The following is a 16734-nucleotide window of genomic DNA, read 5'->3' on the forward strand; positions in this document are numbered from 1 at the left end:
TTGCATACATTGAGGTATCTAGTCACAATTATCCTTAACGTATTGTGGTGTTACTGATTTCCAAATAAGGGAGTTGGCAGGGAATGCTGAACACAAAAACTATCTTCAGTAAAGCAGGTTTAGCGTTTTCACGACATAGCATGTCCAAGGCTCCTGGTTTGCTCCTGAGCTCCAACATGAAACCATTTATAATCCTTTAAACATAGACATAAATTAAAACCTACACAAACATTTGTTACAATAGGCTGCGTAATAAGCTTATTTTGTTTCTCTCATCATTATGAAATCTATGAGTTTGACTCATTAATCAGCAAATGTACCAACAATTTTATTTTACAGGAAAAACCACATTAACAAATGGAGCAGTGACAGAAGCAGGTAATGCTTAATTATTATCGCATTATTTACTATTTTCCATAAAGTAATATTGGTTGCATTCAGTGTCTGCAGTCTTCCTGTGTCTTATGTTAACTATGTATGTGTACAAAGACTTCTGGGAACATTGTGTGTATACAATTGAAGTTTATTTGTAATAAAAAAAAAAAAAATTACTTGATAAACGAGCAAGGTCTTGAAATATGAGTGGTACGTAAATTAAAATATACACAAACATTTGTTACAATATGGTGCATACTAAGCTTCTCATGTTTCACTGATAATTATAAAAACGTTTAATTTGGCTCATTAATCAATAAATATGCCAACAATTTATTTTTATAGGAAAAACCACAGCAGGAAATGAAGCAGTGACAGAAGCAGGTGAAGCTTCATTATTATTACATTATTTACTATTTTCCATGAAGAAATATGGGTTGTATCCAGTGTCTGCAGTCGTCCTGTGTCTTACCTTAATTACGTATGTGTACAAAACTTCTGGAAACATTTGTGACTGTCTGTATAGACAGTATTTTAATCTAATATCCTAACAATGAACCAATGATATGTCTACTGTGTAAAAAATGTTCCATAAAAAGTCCCAACAAATAGTGGCAACTCTGGGTTCTACAAGGGGCGTTACATATGAAGCAGCACAGTGCTTTAAAACTAGACATAAATTTAAATCTACACAAATATTTATTATAATATGATGCATAATAAGCTTATTTTGTTTCTCTGATTATTATGAAATCTATGAGTTTGACTCATTAATCAGCAAATGTACCAACATTTTATTTTACAGGAAAAACCACATTAACAAATGGAGCAGTGACAGAAGCAGGTGATGCTTCATTATTATCACATCATTTATTATTTTCCATGAAGTAATAATGGTTGTATTCAGTGTCTGCAGTCTTCCTGTGTCTTATCTTAACTATGTATGTGTACAAAGACTTCTGGGAACATTGTGTGTATACAATGGAACTTTTATTTGTAAAAAAAAAAATTTTACTTGATAAACGAGCAAGGTCTTGTAGTATAAGTAATACATATATGCTTTGTTTCCAAGCATCACGTGATTGCAACTAAGTCAGTGGTTCTTCTCTCGCGCGCATTGTGGCGCACAGATTCTTTGGCTGACAACAATTCGGGTTGTAGCCACCGGGTGGCAATATTGTATAAACAATCTAGTTGCATTCGCGGTGGTGTTTAAGGATCGTATGCCCAGCGGTGAAACTCCAGGTCGCTTGAGAACTGGATAGTCCCAAATTCGGACTTTCCCTATGTAAAATATCATCCTACACTTTAGACGACTCTAAATACAGTGCTTTAAAACTAGACGTAAATTAAAATCTACACAAACATTTGTTACAATATGGTGCATACCAAGCTTCTCATGTTTCACTGATGATTATAAAAACGTTTAATTTGGCTCATAAATCAAAAAATATACCAACAAATTCTTTTTACAGGGAAAACCACAGCAGGAAATGAAGCAGTGACAGAAGCAGGTGAGGCATCATTATTATTACATTATTTACTATTTTCCATAAAGTAATATGGGTTGTATCCAGTGTCTGCAGTCGTCCTGTGTCTTACCTTAATTACGTATGTGTACAAAACTTCTGGAAACATTTGTGACTGTCTGTATAGACAGTATTTTAATCTTATATCCTAACAATGAACCAATGATAAAACCAATGATATGAGTCTACTGTGTAAAAAATGTTCCATAAAGAGTCCCGACACATAGTGGCAACTCTGGGTTCTACAAGGGGCGTTACATATGAAGCAGCACAGTGCTTTAAAACTAGACATAAATTTAAATCTACACAAATATTTATTATAATATGATGCATAATAAGCTTATTTTGTTTCTCTGATTATTATGAAATCTATGAGTTTGACTCATTAATCAGCAAATGTACCAACATTTTATTTTACAGGAAAAACCACATTAACAAATGGAGCAGTGACAGAAGCAGGTGATGCTTTATTATTATCACATCATTTATTATTTTCCATGAAGTAATATGGGTTGTATTCAGTGTCTGCAGTCTTCCTGTGTCTTATCTTAACTATGTATGTGTACAAAGACTTCTGGGAACATTGTGTGTATATAATGGAACTTTTATTTGTAAAAAAAAAAAAAATTTAACTTGATAAACGAGCAAGGTCTTGTAATATAAGTAATACATATATGCTTTGTTTCCAAGCATCACGTGATTGCAACTAAGTCAATGGTTCTTCTCTCGCGCGCATTGTGGCGCACAGATTCTTTGGCTGACAATATTTCAGGTTGTAGCCACCGGGTGGCAATATTGTATAAACAATCTAGTTGCATTCGCGGTGGTGTTTAAGAATCGTATGCCCAGCGGTGAAACTCCAGGTCGCTTAAGTACTGGATAGTCCCAAATTCGGACTTTCCCTATGTAAAATATCATCCTACACTTTAGACGACTCTAAATACAGTGCTTTAAAACTAGACGTAAATTAAAATCTACACAAACATTTGTTACAATATGGTGCATACCAAGCTTCTCATGTTTCACTGATGATTATAAAAACGTTTAATTTGGCTCATAAATCAAAAAATATACCAACAAATTCTTTTTACAGGGAAAACCACAGCAGGAAATGAAGCAGTGACAGAAGCAGGTGAGGCATCATTATTATTACATTATTTACTATTTTCCATAAAGTAATATGGGTTGTATTCGGTTTCTACAGTCTTCCTGTGTCTTACCTTAACTACATATGTTAACAAAGACTTCTGGAAACATTTGTGACTGTCTGTATAGACAGTATTTTAATCTTATATCCTAACAATGAACCAATGATATGTCTACTGTGTAAAAAAATGTTCCATGAAGATTCCCGACACAGAGTGGCAACTCTGGGTTCTACAAGGGGCGTTACATATAAAGCAGCACAGTGCTTTAAAACTAGACATAAATTAAAATCTACACAAACATTTGTTACAATATGGTGCTTAAATAAGCTTATTTTGTTTCTCTGATCATTATGAAATCTATAAGTTTGACTTAATAATCAATAAATGTACCAACAATTTATTTTACAGGAAAAAGCACAGTAGAAAATGAAGCAGTAACACAAGCAGGTGATGCTTCATTATTTTTACAATATTTACTCTTTTCTATACAGTATTCAGTGTCTGCAGAGACACAACTTGGAGAAGAAAAGGCTGCTGTGTTTTTTTTTTTTTACGGAGATAGGATGAAGGTAGTCAAATTGGAATAAAAAGTAAATTTAATTTTTTAAAATGTTGCTTGCAATAAAAGTAAAGTTGCTTACAATAAGGTCTCTATTTACAATTTTCCTTACAACTTGTATTGTGTTTTTACTGATTTCCAACTAAAGAAGTTGACAGGGAATGCTGAACAAAAAAGTATCTTTGGTAAAGCATATTTAGCGTTACCACGACATAGCACGTCCAAGGCTCCTGGTTTGCTCCTGAGCTTGGGTTCAGCATGTTTTCTCAGTGTCCACTCAGGTTCTCTGGTTTTAAACTGGTATTATCACTACATTATTCACTATTTTCCATAGACTAACATGTTGTTTGCATAGAGTTCGTGTTCGAGCCAAACCAGGTCTTTCCTTATGTAAAATATCATCTTACTATTTAGACAACTCCAAATACGGAATCCTTTAAACCTAGACATAAATTAAAATCTACAGAAACATTTGTTACAATATGGTGCATAATGACCTTCTTTTGTTGTTCTGATCATTATAAAATCTTTTAGTTTGACTCATTAATCAATTAATGTATTAATTTATTTTACAGGAAAAACCACAGCAGGAAATGAATCAGTGACAGAAGCAGGTGAGGCTTCATTATTATTACAATATTTACTCTTTTCCATGAAGTAATATGGATTATATTCAGTGTCTGCAGTTATCTTGTGTCTTATGTTAACTATGTATGTGTGACCCATCGTGCCTATAATCCCGTTCGGAAACACAACTTGAGAAGAAAAGGCTGCTGTAGGTTTCCCCCCAGAGATAGGATGAAGGTAGTCAAATTGAAATAAAAAGTAAATTTCATTTTTAAAAATGTTGGTTGCAATAAAAGGATAGACAGATAGATAGATAGATAGATAGATAGATAGATAGATAGATAGATAGATTATTCACAAGTTTGCATACATTGAGGTATCTAGTCACAATTATCCTTAACGTATTGTGGTGTTACTGATTTCCAAATAAGGGAGTTGGCAGGGAATGCTGAACACAAAAACTATCTTCAGTAAAGCAGGTTTAGCGTTTTCACGACATAGCATGTCCAAGGCTCCTGGTTTGCTCCTGAGCTCCAACATGAAACCATTTATAATCCTTTAAACCTAGACATAAATTAAAACCTACACAAACATTTGTTACAATAGGCTGCGTAATAAGCTTATTTTGTTTCTCTCATCATTATGAAATCTATGAGTTTGACTCATTAATCAGCAAATGTACCAACATTTTATTTTACAGGAAAAACCACATTAACAAATGGAGCAGTGACAGAAGCAGGTAATGCTTAATTATTATCGCATTATTTACTATTTTCCATAAAGTAATATTGGTTGCATTCAGTGTCTGCAGTCTTCCTGTGTCTTATGTTAACTATGTATGTGTACAAAGACTTCTGGGAACATTGTGTGTATACAATTGAAGTTTATTTGTAATAAAAAAAAAAAAAATTACTTGATAAACGAGCAAGGTCTTGAAATATGAGTGGTACGTAAATTAAAATATACACAAACATTTGTTACAATATGGTGCATACTAAGCTTCTCATGTTTCACTGATAATTATAAAAACGTTTAATTTGGCTCATTAATCAATAAATATGCCAACAATTTATTTTTATAGGAAAAACCACAGCAGGAAATGAAGCAGTGACAGAAGCAGGTGAAGCTTCATTATTATTACATTATTTACTATTTTCCATGAAGAAATATGGGTTGTATCCAGTGTCTGCAGTCGTCCTGTGTCTTACCTTAATTACGTATGTGTACAAAACTTCTGGAAACATTTGTGACTGTCTGTATAGACAGTATTTTAATCTAATATCCTAACAATGAACCAATGATATGTCTACTGTGTAAAAAATGTTCCATAAAAAGTCCCAACAAATAGTGGCAACTCTGGGTTCTACAAGGGGCGTTACATATGAAGCAGCACAGTGCTTTAAAACTAGACATAAATTTAAATCTACACAAATATTTATTATAATATGATGCATAATAAGCTTATTTTGTTTCTCTGATTATTATGAAATCTATGAGTTTGACTCATTAATCAGCAAATGTACCAACATTTTATTTTACAGGAAAAACCACATTAACAAATGGAGCAGTGACAGAAGCAGGTGATGCTTCATTATTATCACATCATTTATTATTTTCCATGAAGTAATAAGGGTTGTATTCAGTGTCTGCAGTCTTCCTGTGTCTTATCTTAACTATGTATGTGTACAAAGACTTCTGGGAACATTGTGTGTATACAATGGAACTTTTATTTGTAAAAAAAAAAATTTTACTTGATAAACGAGCAAGGTCTTGTAGTATAAGTAATGCATATATGCTTTGTTTCCAAGCATCACGTGATTGCAACTAAGTCAGTGGTTCTTCTCTCGCGCGCATTGTGGCGCACAGATTCTTTGGCTGACAATATTTCAGGTTGTAGCCACCGGGTGGCAATATTGTATAAACAATCTAGTTGCATTCGCGGTGGTGTTTAAGGATCGTATGCCCAGCGGTGAAACTCCAGGTCGCTTGAGTACTGGATAGTCCCAAATTCGGACTTTCCCTATGTAAAATATCATCCTACACTTTAGATCACTCTAAATTCAGTGCTTTAAAACTAGACGTAAATTAAAATCTACACAAACATTTGTTACAATATGGTGCATACCAAGCTTCTCATGTTTCACTGATGATTATAAAAACGTTTAATTTGGCTCATAAATCAATAAATATACCAACAAATTTTTTTTACAGGGAAAACCACAGCAGGAAATGAAGCAGTGACAGAAGCAGGTGAGGTATCATTATTATTACATTATTTACTATTTTCCATAAAGTAATATGGGTTGTATTCGTTTTCTACAGTCTTCCTGTGTCTTACCTTAACTACATATGTTAACAAAGACTTCTGGAAACATTTGTGACTGTCTGTATAGACAGTATTTTTATCTAATATCCTAAAAATGGACCAATGATATGTCTACTGTGTAAAAAAATGTTCCATGAAGAGTCCCGACACAGAGTGGCAACTCTGGGTTCTACAAGGGGCGTTACATATAAAGCAGCACAGTGCTTTAAAACTAGACATAAATAAAATCTACACAAACATTTGTTACAATATGGTGCATACCAAGCTTCTCATGTTTCACTGATGATTATAAAAACGTTTAATTTGGCTCATAAATCAATAAATATACCAACAAATTTTTTTTACAGGGAAAACCACAGCAGGAAATGAAGCAGTGACAGAAGCAGGTGAGGTATCATTATTATTACATTATTTACTATTTTCCATAAAGTAATATGGGTTGTATTCGTTTTCTACAGTCTTCCTGTGTCTTACCTTAACTACATATGTTAACAAAGACTTCTGGAAACATTTGTGACTGTCTGTATAGACAGTATTTTTATCTAATATCCTAAAAATGGACCAATGATATGTCTACTGTGTAAAAAAATGTTCCATGAAGAGTCCCGACACAGAGTGGCAACTCTGGGTTCTACAAGGGGCGTTACATATAAAGCAGCACAGTGCTTTAAAACTAGACATAAATTAAAATCTACACAAACATTTGTTACAATATGGTGCTTAAATAAGCTTATTTTGTTTCTCTGATCATTATGAAATCTATGAGTTTGACTTATTAATCAATAAATGTACCAACAATTTATTTTACAGGAAAAAGCACAGTAGAAAATGAAGCAGTAACACAAGCAGGTGATGCTTCATTATTTTTACAATATTTACTCTTTTCTATACAGTATTCAGTGTCTGCAGAGACACAACTTGGAGAAGAAAAGGCTGCTGTGTTTTTTTTTTTTTTTCCGGAGATAGGATGAAGGTAGTCAAATTGGAATAAAAAGTAAATTTCATTTTTAAGAATGTTGGATGCAATAAAAGGATAGATAGATAGATAGATAGATAGATAGATAGATAGATAGATAGATAGATAGATAGATAGATAGATTATTTACAAGTTTGCATACATTTAGTCACAATTATCCTTAACGTATTGTGGTGTTACTGATTTCTAAATAAGGGAGTTGGCAGGGAATGCTGAACACAAAAACTTTTTTCAGTAAAGCAGGTTTAGCGTTTTCACGACATAGCATGTCCAAGGCTCCTGGTTTGCTCCTGAGCTCCAACATGAAACCATTTATAATCCTTTAAACCTAGACATAAATTAAAATCTACACGAACATTTGTTACAATAGGCTGCATAATAAGCTTATTTTGTTTCTCTCATCATTATGAAATCTATAGGTCTAACTCATTAATCAATAAATGTACTAACATTTTATTTTACAGGAAAAACCACAGCAGGAAATGAAGCAGTGACAGAAGCAGGTAATGCTTAATTATTATCGCATTATTTACTATTTTCCATAAAGTAATATTGGTTGCATTCAGTGTCTGCAGTCTTCCTGTGTCTTATGTTAACTATGTATGTGTACAAAGACTTCTGGGAACATTGTGTGTATACAATTGAAGTTTATTTGTAAAAAAAAATATATATATATATTTGATAAACGAGCAAGGTCTTGAAATATGAGTGGTACGTAAATTAAAATATACACAAACATTTGTTACAATTTGGTGCATACTAAGCTTCTCATGTTTCACTGATAATTATAAAAATGTTGAATTTGGCTCATTAATCAATAAATATGCCAACAATTTATTTTTATAGGAAAAACCACAGCAGGAAATGAAGCAGTGACAGAAGCAGGTGATGCTTCATTATTGTTACATCATTTACTATTTTCCATAGAGTAATATGGGTTGTATTCAGTGTCCGCAGTCTTCTCGTGTCTTATGTTAACTATGTACTGTATGTGTACAAAGACCAGTTATGTTAGACCCAACGTGCCTATTATCCTGTTCAGAAACACAACTTCGAGAAGAAAAGGCTGCTGTAAAGTTTTTGTTTGTTTGTTTTGTTTGTTCTCTTTCCCGGAGATAGGATAAAGGTAGTCAAATTTAAATAAAAAGTACATTTCATTTTAAAAAATTGAATTAAAATCTAAACAAATGTTTATTTTAACATGGTGCATAATAAGCTTATTTTGTTTTTCTGATTATTATGAAATCTATTGGTTTGACTTATTAATCAATAAATGTACCAACAATTTATTTTACAGGAAAAACCACAGCAGGAAATGAAGCAGTAACACAAGCAGGTGATGCTTCATTATTTTTACAATATTTACTCTTTTCTATGAAGTAATATGGGTTGTATTCAGTGTATGCAGTCTTCTTGTGTCTTACCTTAAATATGTATGTGTACAAAGACTTCTGGGAACATTGTGTTTATACAATGGAACCTTGGAATGTGAGAAACTTGTTCTTTCAGTGTTTTGCAAGACAACCAAAATTTTAAAATAAATTTTAAATTGATAAATGAGCAAGGTCTTTAAATATGAGTAGTACGTATTCGCTTTGTCTCCGAGCGTCACATGATTGCAATGGTTCTTCTCCTTCGCGCGCTGTGATATTTTGGATAATCATCTTCCAAACTTATAGTCAACATCTGTGTGCATTTGGACTGCATGACCATGTCCACTTTCCCTTGTGAGATGACTAATAAATCCACCGGTTCTCCCCTTCTTTTCGTGTAGTAATATAGTAATCCATTTTTTATTAGGTAGTAGGACGCTGGTCGCACACCTTCGTTGTCTTCTATCACTCCTTCTACCTCTCATACTTGTTTAAGGTGCATCTTCATGCTGGAGCAGTGCAAAATTGCCACCTTTTCGCACCTGCAGACTGCACGAGCCATGCCGATTGGGGTGCCCTCATTTTCGGCTTAGGTCTACCTGTTTGTTCCTTCTTCTTTTTTTCGCCTTTTTTCTCAGTCATTTGCCTGGGCCAATTCCTGCCTAGGAGACGAGGGACAGGTAGATTAGGCATAATCCTGGTGACAATGGAGTACTTCCCTTTTTGATTCTCCACCATGAACCGGGCCGCCGGAACCTCTCATGGGAGCCCCGCCGACTCGGACCCGGTGGGTAGCCGCGGGAAAGCTATCTTCTGCTCTGCGGCTATCTGCCCAGAGACCTCTAGGAGGAAGAGGACCTGGTGTGATCTGGTTCAATGGGCATTGGCTCATCCTGGGGTGTTTCGGGACAGTGCACTCTTTGGAAAGCTAGGACTTTCCCTATGGAAAATATCATCCTAGACTTCGGACGACTCTGAACACAGTGCTTTAACCTAGGCATAAATTAAAATCTACACAAACATTTGTTACAATAAAGGCTAAAGCATACTAAGTTTATAGTGTTTCTCTGATTATTATAAATTCTCTTAGTTTGACTAAGATTTGACTTTGATTTTACAGCAGGACATGAAGCACTGGCACAAGCAGGTAAGGCTTCATTATTACTACATTATTTGTTATTTTCCATAAAGTAATATAGGTTGTATTCAGTTTTTGCAGTCTTTCTGTGTCTTACCTTAGCTACGTATGTGTCCAAACACTTCTGGGAACATTTGTGACTGTCTAGACAGTATTTTAATCGAATATCCTAACCATCAACCAATGATATGTCTACTGTGTAAAAAATGTTCCATGAAGAGTTCTGTGCACGAGTAGTTCGAGTAGCAATTCTGGGTTCTACAAGGGACGTTACATATGAAGCAGTACTGTGGATTTCCCTATGTAAAATATCGTCCTACACTTTGGACGACTCTGAACACAGTGCTTTAAACCTAGGCATGAATTAAAATCCACACAAATATTCATTATAATATGGTGCGTAATAAGCTTATTTTGTTTCTCTTATGAAATCTATTAGTCTGACTCATACCAACAATTCATTTTACAGCAGTACAAGTTGTCCTACTGACAGAAGCAGGTAAGGCTTTATTACGTTTCTGAAATTAGGCAATGATCCCTTTTAACTTGAGATCATTACTATCAATCAATGATATGTGTAGAAGTTTGAGTTATTTCACTGTAATTCAACCTAACACCTCATCAGTACAACAAGGCAAGATTTAATAAGGTTTTGTCAATACATTTTTAAAAAGCCAGTTAAATTTTTTCCACTATTGTGAACTCATATAAGAAGAGCTCCTCCTTTGAGGTATAAAAATATGAATTACCTGAGAGGTATTTCAGTAGGAGCATTATCACACACGTTTGTAAAAGAAAGAGAAATCTTATATGGGGCCTTTTAACTTGCATTGTCTTAAAACATGCCTGATTTTATCCTTGATGGTAGAAACAGCCCTGGCTGGTGGATTTGTGGGTACGATAAAAGTCATAACCATGAAGCATGCACATTATAATTATCAGGGAATAGTCTACTTGTCTTGTCGGTAGGGTGCATTTGGAGAAATAAATCTGAGTGGGAAAAACATTATTTTTTGAAGTGCTCAACAACTCCTGCTATCCTACACGAGAAAAGAAAAAACTGTTGTGGCATTTATTTTCTATAGATAGGATGACATTAGTAAAAATTTGGTAAAAACTGCAGTTTCCAGTTTTCCAAATGCAGATTCCATGGAAGAAATCACACTCCTCAGAGGGAAAGATAATCTAAAAAGTGTTTGAAAAAAAAACAATAATTAAAAATTTTGCTTAGAATAAAAGTAGAGAGTCATATGTTGACATCTTTATTATCTATAATTTTATCTTGGGTTTACTGGTTTCCTATGAAAGGGAGTTGCCATGGAATGCTGAAGCAGAAACAATCTTTCTGTTTCTGTTCTGAGCAAACCAAAACGGTTTTCATCTGAGTGTCACTAATAGCGGGAGTCTGGCGGTAAAGCAGGTTAAACGTTAGGACGTCACACAGCTCCTGGGTTCCTGGTTTGCTTCTGTGCTCGGGTTCACCATGTCTTCCCAGTGTCCATGCAGGTCTCCCCTCCCTTGCCCCAGATAGTGCCAGATGGAATGGCTAGACTAGGTGTGAATGAGGTGATTAATGCGTGTGTGTAGTACTCTGTGACGGGTATCCAAGGGATATGATCCAGATCAACTTTTACGTTTACCAGAAAATACATAAGTAGGTAAATAAATGAATTGAATTAATCAGTATGTTTCTGCTGTTTGTGTTTGCACAGTTCCTTTAAATTCTGAAAATACAACTTCGGATTCCAGGCTGAAAAATGGAGTTTCTGGCTTTAACCAAACAAAAGGAGTCGACGTCTTGTGCCTCGTTGTGTTTCTTTGTGTTTTGGCTCATTTAAAATGATCATGTTGATTTAAGTATCTTTACCAAGTGATTGTAAACAGCTGACGATGATGTATATTTGTGCACGCGAGTGTGTTTAACTATATTTTAACCCTTAATTGTGTGTACATACTGCTGATTGATATCAGGTTTAACCTCATTATTTCTCAACATGTATTATATTGTTGGGTGTATTACAAAAATAATACAGGCGGCTTAGTGGTTAGCACAGTTGACTTGCACCTCCAGAGTTTCCTCCATGTACTCCGGTTTCCTCCCACAGTCCGAAGGCATACACGTGGCGTTCCCACGTTTACTGACAAACATCACAGCGTTTACCATGTTTAGTCTTTTGAGGAAAACACTTCTAGTTTTAGTCTTTAGCTTTAGTTAGACAAATGAACAATAAATCAGATTAAGGTTTTCTTTTCTCCAAAGTCAAATTTCTTTGAAATGTCTAATTTGCAGACCACAAATATGAGAATTTCCTACATTTATGATGAAAAAACAGGATTGCTAACTCCTATCTTCCCATTTCCTTTGCTATAACTGAAAGTATGAGCGTGAGAAACTAAGAGTATGTTAGCTAACATGTAATCCTCCAGGTTCCTAGTTCTGCTAGGCTAACAGGATATTAGCCTAAACAAACAAGCATAAAAAAAATTTTCATTTATTTAAAATTTTACCAAATGGCAGCATAGTGTTAGCACACATGTACAAACACATAGGCCCACCACTACTCCAATATGACATCTCACATTAGCCACTTCTTTTCCTCATAGACAAAAATGAGAAATGAGTCTTTGAGACTTAAATGAGATTTGAGGCATTTTCTCCATCTTCTCAAATGTTTCTCCTGAGAAAACTGTTTCTCATTGAGAAAACCTTGAAAACTCCAAGGTGTCTCAAATGTGGCTCACTATGGGGTGCACTTTAAGTTCTCAACTCGGTCTTCAGTCTTGCTCCAAGATCATTATCTCATATTTTTTAAACAATTAAACAATTTACATTCTCCTACTACCAGAATGATGATGTAAAATGTCAAACTCTGTAAAAAAAAAAAAAATGTAAAATGTGCATATTATTATATATAATAGCCTTGATATAAAATGTATATTTGCTGACAAGAGTGTTTTTTCATCAATAATTTTAGTAAATTATTATTATTATTATTATTATTATTATAATTATCGCATGTGATCTTGTAAATATGTTCTATTTTCTTTTACCCTGTTTATGTAACCCTACATAAGTTGTAATAAAATCCAGTTTATTATAGTGTCTGAAATAAATGTCGCTCTATATCACGCAACCCTGATCACAAAAAATTTGCTAAAACATAATAATGCAAAGAATGTCTAATAAAATGCTCTGAGGTTTAAGGCCTAGGGTTCTCTGACAAACAGTGCCATCTACACTTAAGTGTTTAATAAAAAAAAAAAATTTATACTTTATCTTACTTTTCACATACAGTTCACGTACACAGAGCAGAGGGTTAGTAGGATCTATGACATGTGAAATTAAAAAATAAAATTTTAACCACATCGTCACGGCGACCTGTTTGAGATATCAAAAATCCCTCCAGAATTACGCATCCTCAGTGTATTAAGATCACATAGGCCCGGTTTGGTGGCGATCGTATAAATCCCCTAGAAGGGAAGAAGTACATCAAAGTGCATTGGACAATGCAAAATAACTGACTTCCTGTTGAATAGAGCCCATGACATGCAATGCAAAAGTTGTTCAGCTCAATGAGCTCTTAAGTGTGTATGAGCTATGCAGCAAAATCTCATGTGAAGGCAAATTCTCAGGCCTCCTAATGTCAGCAGATTCCAACCTTTCTGCCAATATTTGAGCATGTTAAGATTTTTAAAAAGCCCCGGATGCTGGGGAAAAAAGAATAATCCTTCATACACCATGATGACATAGGGCTGATGTCATAGGTCTTGGGCCCTAAGTACACAAGGATGTTTTTCTTTTATTTCTTTTTTTCTGGTTTAATTTCAACCATGTTTTTAATGAATCATCTATGTATTACTGTACATTTTACCCACAAATATAATGTAGACATGTAGTTGGTAGTGACTAAAATTGTTTTGTAATAGATAGATGTTAGATTTTGTAATCTAAATCTGGGTGTCAAGAACTAACCGGGGTTGAACAGAAGACGTAGCAGTTAGCAATTAGCCCTTTGTAGCGTGGATGGTCCAGGCTGTCCAGGACCGGCTCCTGACAAACTCGCTGACATCCTTCATCATGGAGGGCCACCAAAAAGCACATCTGATGAATTGAAGGGTGCAACGGGTTCCGGGATGTCCTGCGATGGGCGAGGAGTGGCCCCACTGGATGACCTCTGATCTTACGGCCCGGCCTCCACAGCCTGTGCCTGTTGAACCCTCCAAGTCCCAGTGGAGGGGTGCTATGATTCGGGATAGTGGAATGACAGACGCGGGGTCTGCCCGGGGGACACCTTCTTCATATTGTCGGGAGAGGGCGTCGGCCTTTGTGTTCTTGGAATCCCGGGCGGTATGACAGATGGAAATCATACTGTTCAAATAACAGTGCCCACCGCGCCTGACGCGGGTTAAGTTGTTTGAGGTTACAGATGGTGATCAAGTTCTGAAAAGCACATTTCTCCAGCTTACAGTACAGTTGGTGGGCAAGCAATCTCTTGAGAACCGCCCAGACGTGTTGGATGTGTTCTTCGGTTGTTCGTAAATATATGAGAATATCGTCCAAATGAACTAACACCCACCGGCCTAGCATGCCTCTCAGAACATCATTGATGAATTGTTGGAGTCCAAAGGGAATGACCAGGCTCTCGTAATGTCAGGTGGGGATGATGAAGGCCGTCTTCCACTCATCACCCTCTCTGATGCGCACCAAATTGTAGGCGCTCCGGAGGTTCAACTTTGTGAAAATGGTGGCACCAGAGAAGGCGTCCAGGGCTAAGTTGATAAGCGGCAATGGGTGTCGGTTCTTAACAGTGATCTTGTTGAGCTCCCAATAGTCAACACACAGGTGAAGTTTGTGAGTACAGTAAGTAGAGATGGCTGCGGGGGGAAACGGAGCCTGGCTGAAGATCTATAGCCAGGTTATAGGGGCGATGAGGAGGAAGGTGGGTGGCACGTCTTTTGCAAAATGCTTCAGCCAGGGCCCGATAGGCGGTGGGGGATGGCGTTGGTGTTGACGTCGGGGGCCTCGGACTCCTTGGAACATGTCCCAGCCTGAGCCCGCAGGCAAAGTTCGGTGCAGGTCGACTGTAGGATCCGGTTCTGTGTCCAGGAGGTGAGGGGGTCGTGTTGGAGTAACCATGGCTATCCGAGTATATGAGTATGATGGGAGGTGAAAAAATGGAGGTGAGGTGAAAACGGAGCTGTTTTTGATGTTGGTCGATGACGAGAGTGATGAGAAACTCGAACACCAGATCTAATTTAGTTGGAAAAACACTACACTTCCCGTTCGTGCCATCCCATTTATCAGGTGGGCCAGGGGTAGCTCAGTGGTTAAGGCATTAGACTACGGTTTGGAAGATCCCAGGTTCAAACAAGTTGCCACTGTTGGGCCTAAATGCAAATGTAAATGTAGGTAAAGCAAGAAAAACATCAGAAGATGGGGGGTTGCGGTGCCGCGGCTATCCGCGTTATCCTGCAGAAGCTCCACCAGCTCATGGTGCAAGGCTGCGACATCTTGGACGCTCCGGCGAAGAGGCACGATCTCTCTGCTTAATTAGCTTGGCATGTCAGTTCACCACGTCGCAGAGGTGTGAGTAATCTGCTGTGTTCAGTGGTTAGGGCATTGGACTACGGTTAGGAAGATCCCAGGTTCAAACCCCACAACCACCAAGTTGCCACTGTTGGGCCCTTGAGCAAGGCCCTTAACCCTCAACTGCTCAGATGTGTAACGAAATAAAAAAATAATAAATTTTAAAAAGTAAATAATAAATAATAAATTTTAAAAGTAGATTCTAATGAACCTATAATTTCCACCAATTTCTCACACCTAATTTAAGTGGGCAGTTTGTTAGGTAAATATGCACAAAAAGAATCACCAGGCTTCTGTGTCAAGGCAACAAAAAACACTTAACCGAGGATCTGTTCAACTGGAATGAGTGGATCATTCATTTAGTCTTTTAGGGAGCATAGTGCACTCCCTACCTTGTATGCCCTAGATAAGATTAGGAAGACCAAGAAGATGACAAAACGGATGGTGAAAATAGGTTCTACTTTTCGCACTACATTTAACATTATGAACATAGTTATTATCGACAAGGAATCTGAATGTATGTTAACCACACAGAGTCTGTGGTCAAAAAAACATGTATATTTAAACTGAGAATTTGGACGAACTTGTGAAACATCCTCCAAAAGAGACTGATGTAGCTGGTGAGGGAAAACTTTTTCCAGGCAGTGGCCTGTTCCTGCCTCCCTTACATACAGCAACTAGCCAGAAATTATTCCAAAAAACATTTATCTCCTTTTTGACTGATTCTTTACACTGGAAGATCGTCACAATGCTGTAGCCTTTGTGTAACTCTTGAATAACTCATACTTTGGGTTGAGTAGTGTGACACTTAGGCCATGCCGGTGATGTAGTGGTTAGCACTGTCACCTTGCACCTCCAGGGTCTGGGCTCGATTCCCGTCTCCGTGTGCATGGAGTTTGCATGTTCTCCCTGTGCTTGGTGGGTTTTGATGATGGCTGGCACCCTGTCCAGGATGTACACCCTGTCCCTGTCCTGCCTCGTGCCCCAAGCCTCCTGGGATAGTCTCCAGGTCCCTGTGACCCTAAATACTGGATAAAGTGGTATACTATAGAAGATGAGTGTGACAATTAATTTCTTTGTCAGGTTTTGTGCCACTGTGTATCATTAATGCCTTGATTTTCCAGATTTTGCTGATGTCCGTTATATTGTGTAGATT

The 16734-nt window shown here is 36.6% G+C and overlaps 1 long non-coding RNA gene across 1 annotated transcript; it reads left to right on the forward strand.

Annotated features, from left to right (window-relative positions):
• Window positions 1-8774: 8774 nt before the first annotated feature.
• On the forward strand, window positions 8775-11858 carry LOC128511814 (uncharacterized). Its single transcript, XR_008356212.1, has 4 exons — window positions 8775-8816; window positions 9974-10000; window positions 10461-10490; window positions 11704-11858. It is a non-coding gene; the product is annotated as an uncharacterized LOC128511814 (long non-coding RNA).
• The last annotated feature ends 4876 nt before the right edge of the window (window positions 11859-16734 follow it).

Source organism: Clarias gariepinus, chromosome 24, assembly GCF_024256425.1.
Source record: "Clarias gariepinus isolate MV-2021 ecotype Netherlands chromosome 24, CGAR_prim_01v2, whole genome shotgun sequence".
NCBI classification, from domain to species: Eukaryota; Metazoa; Chordata; class Actinopteri; order Siluriformes; family Clariidae; genus Clarias; species Clarias gariepinus.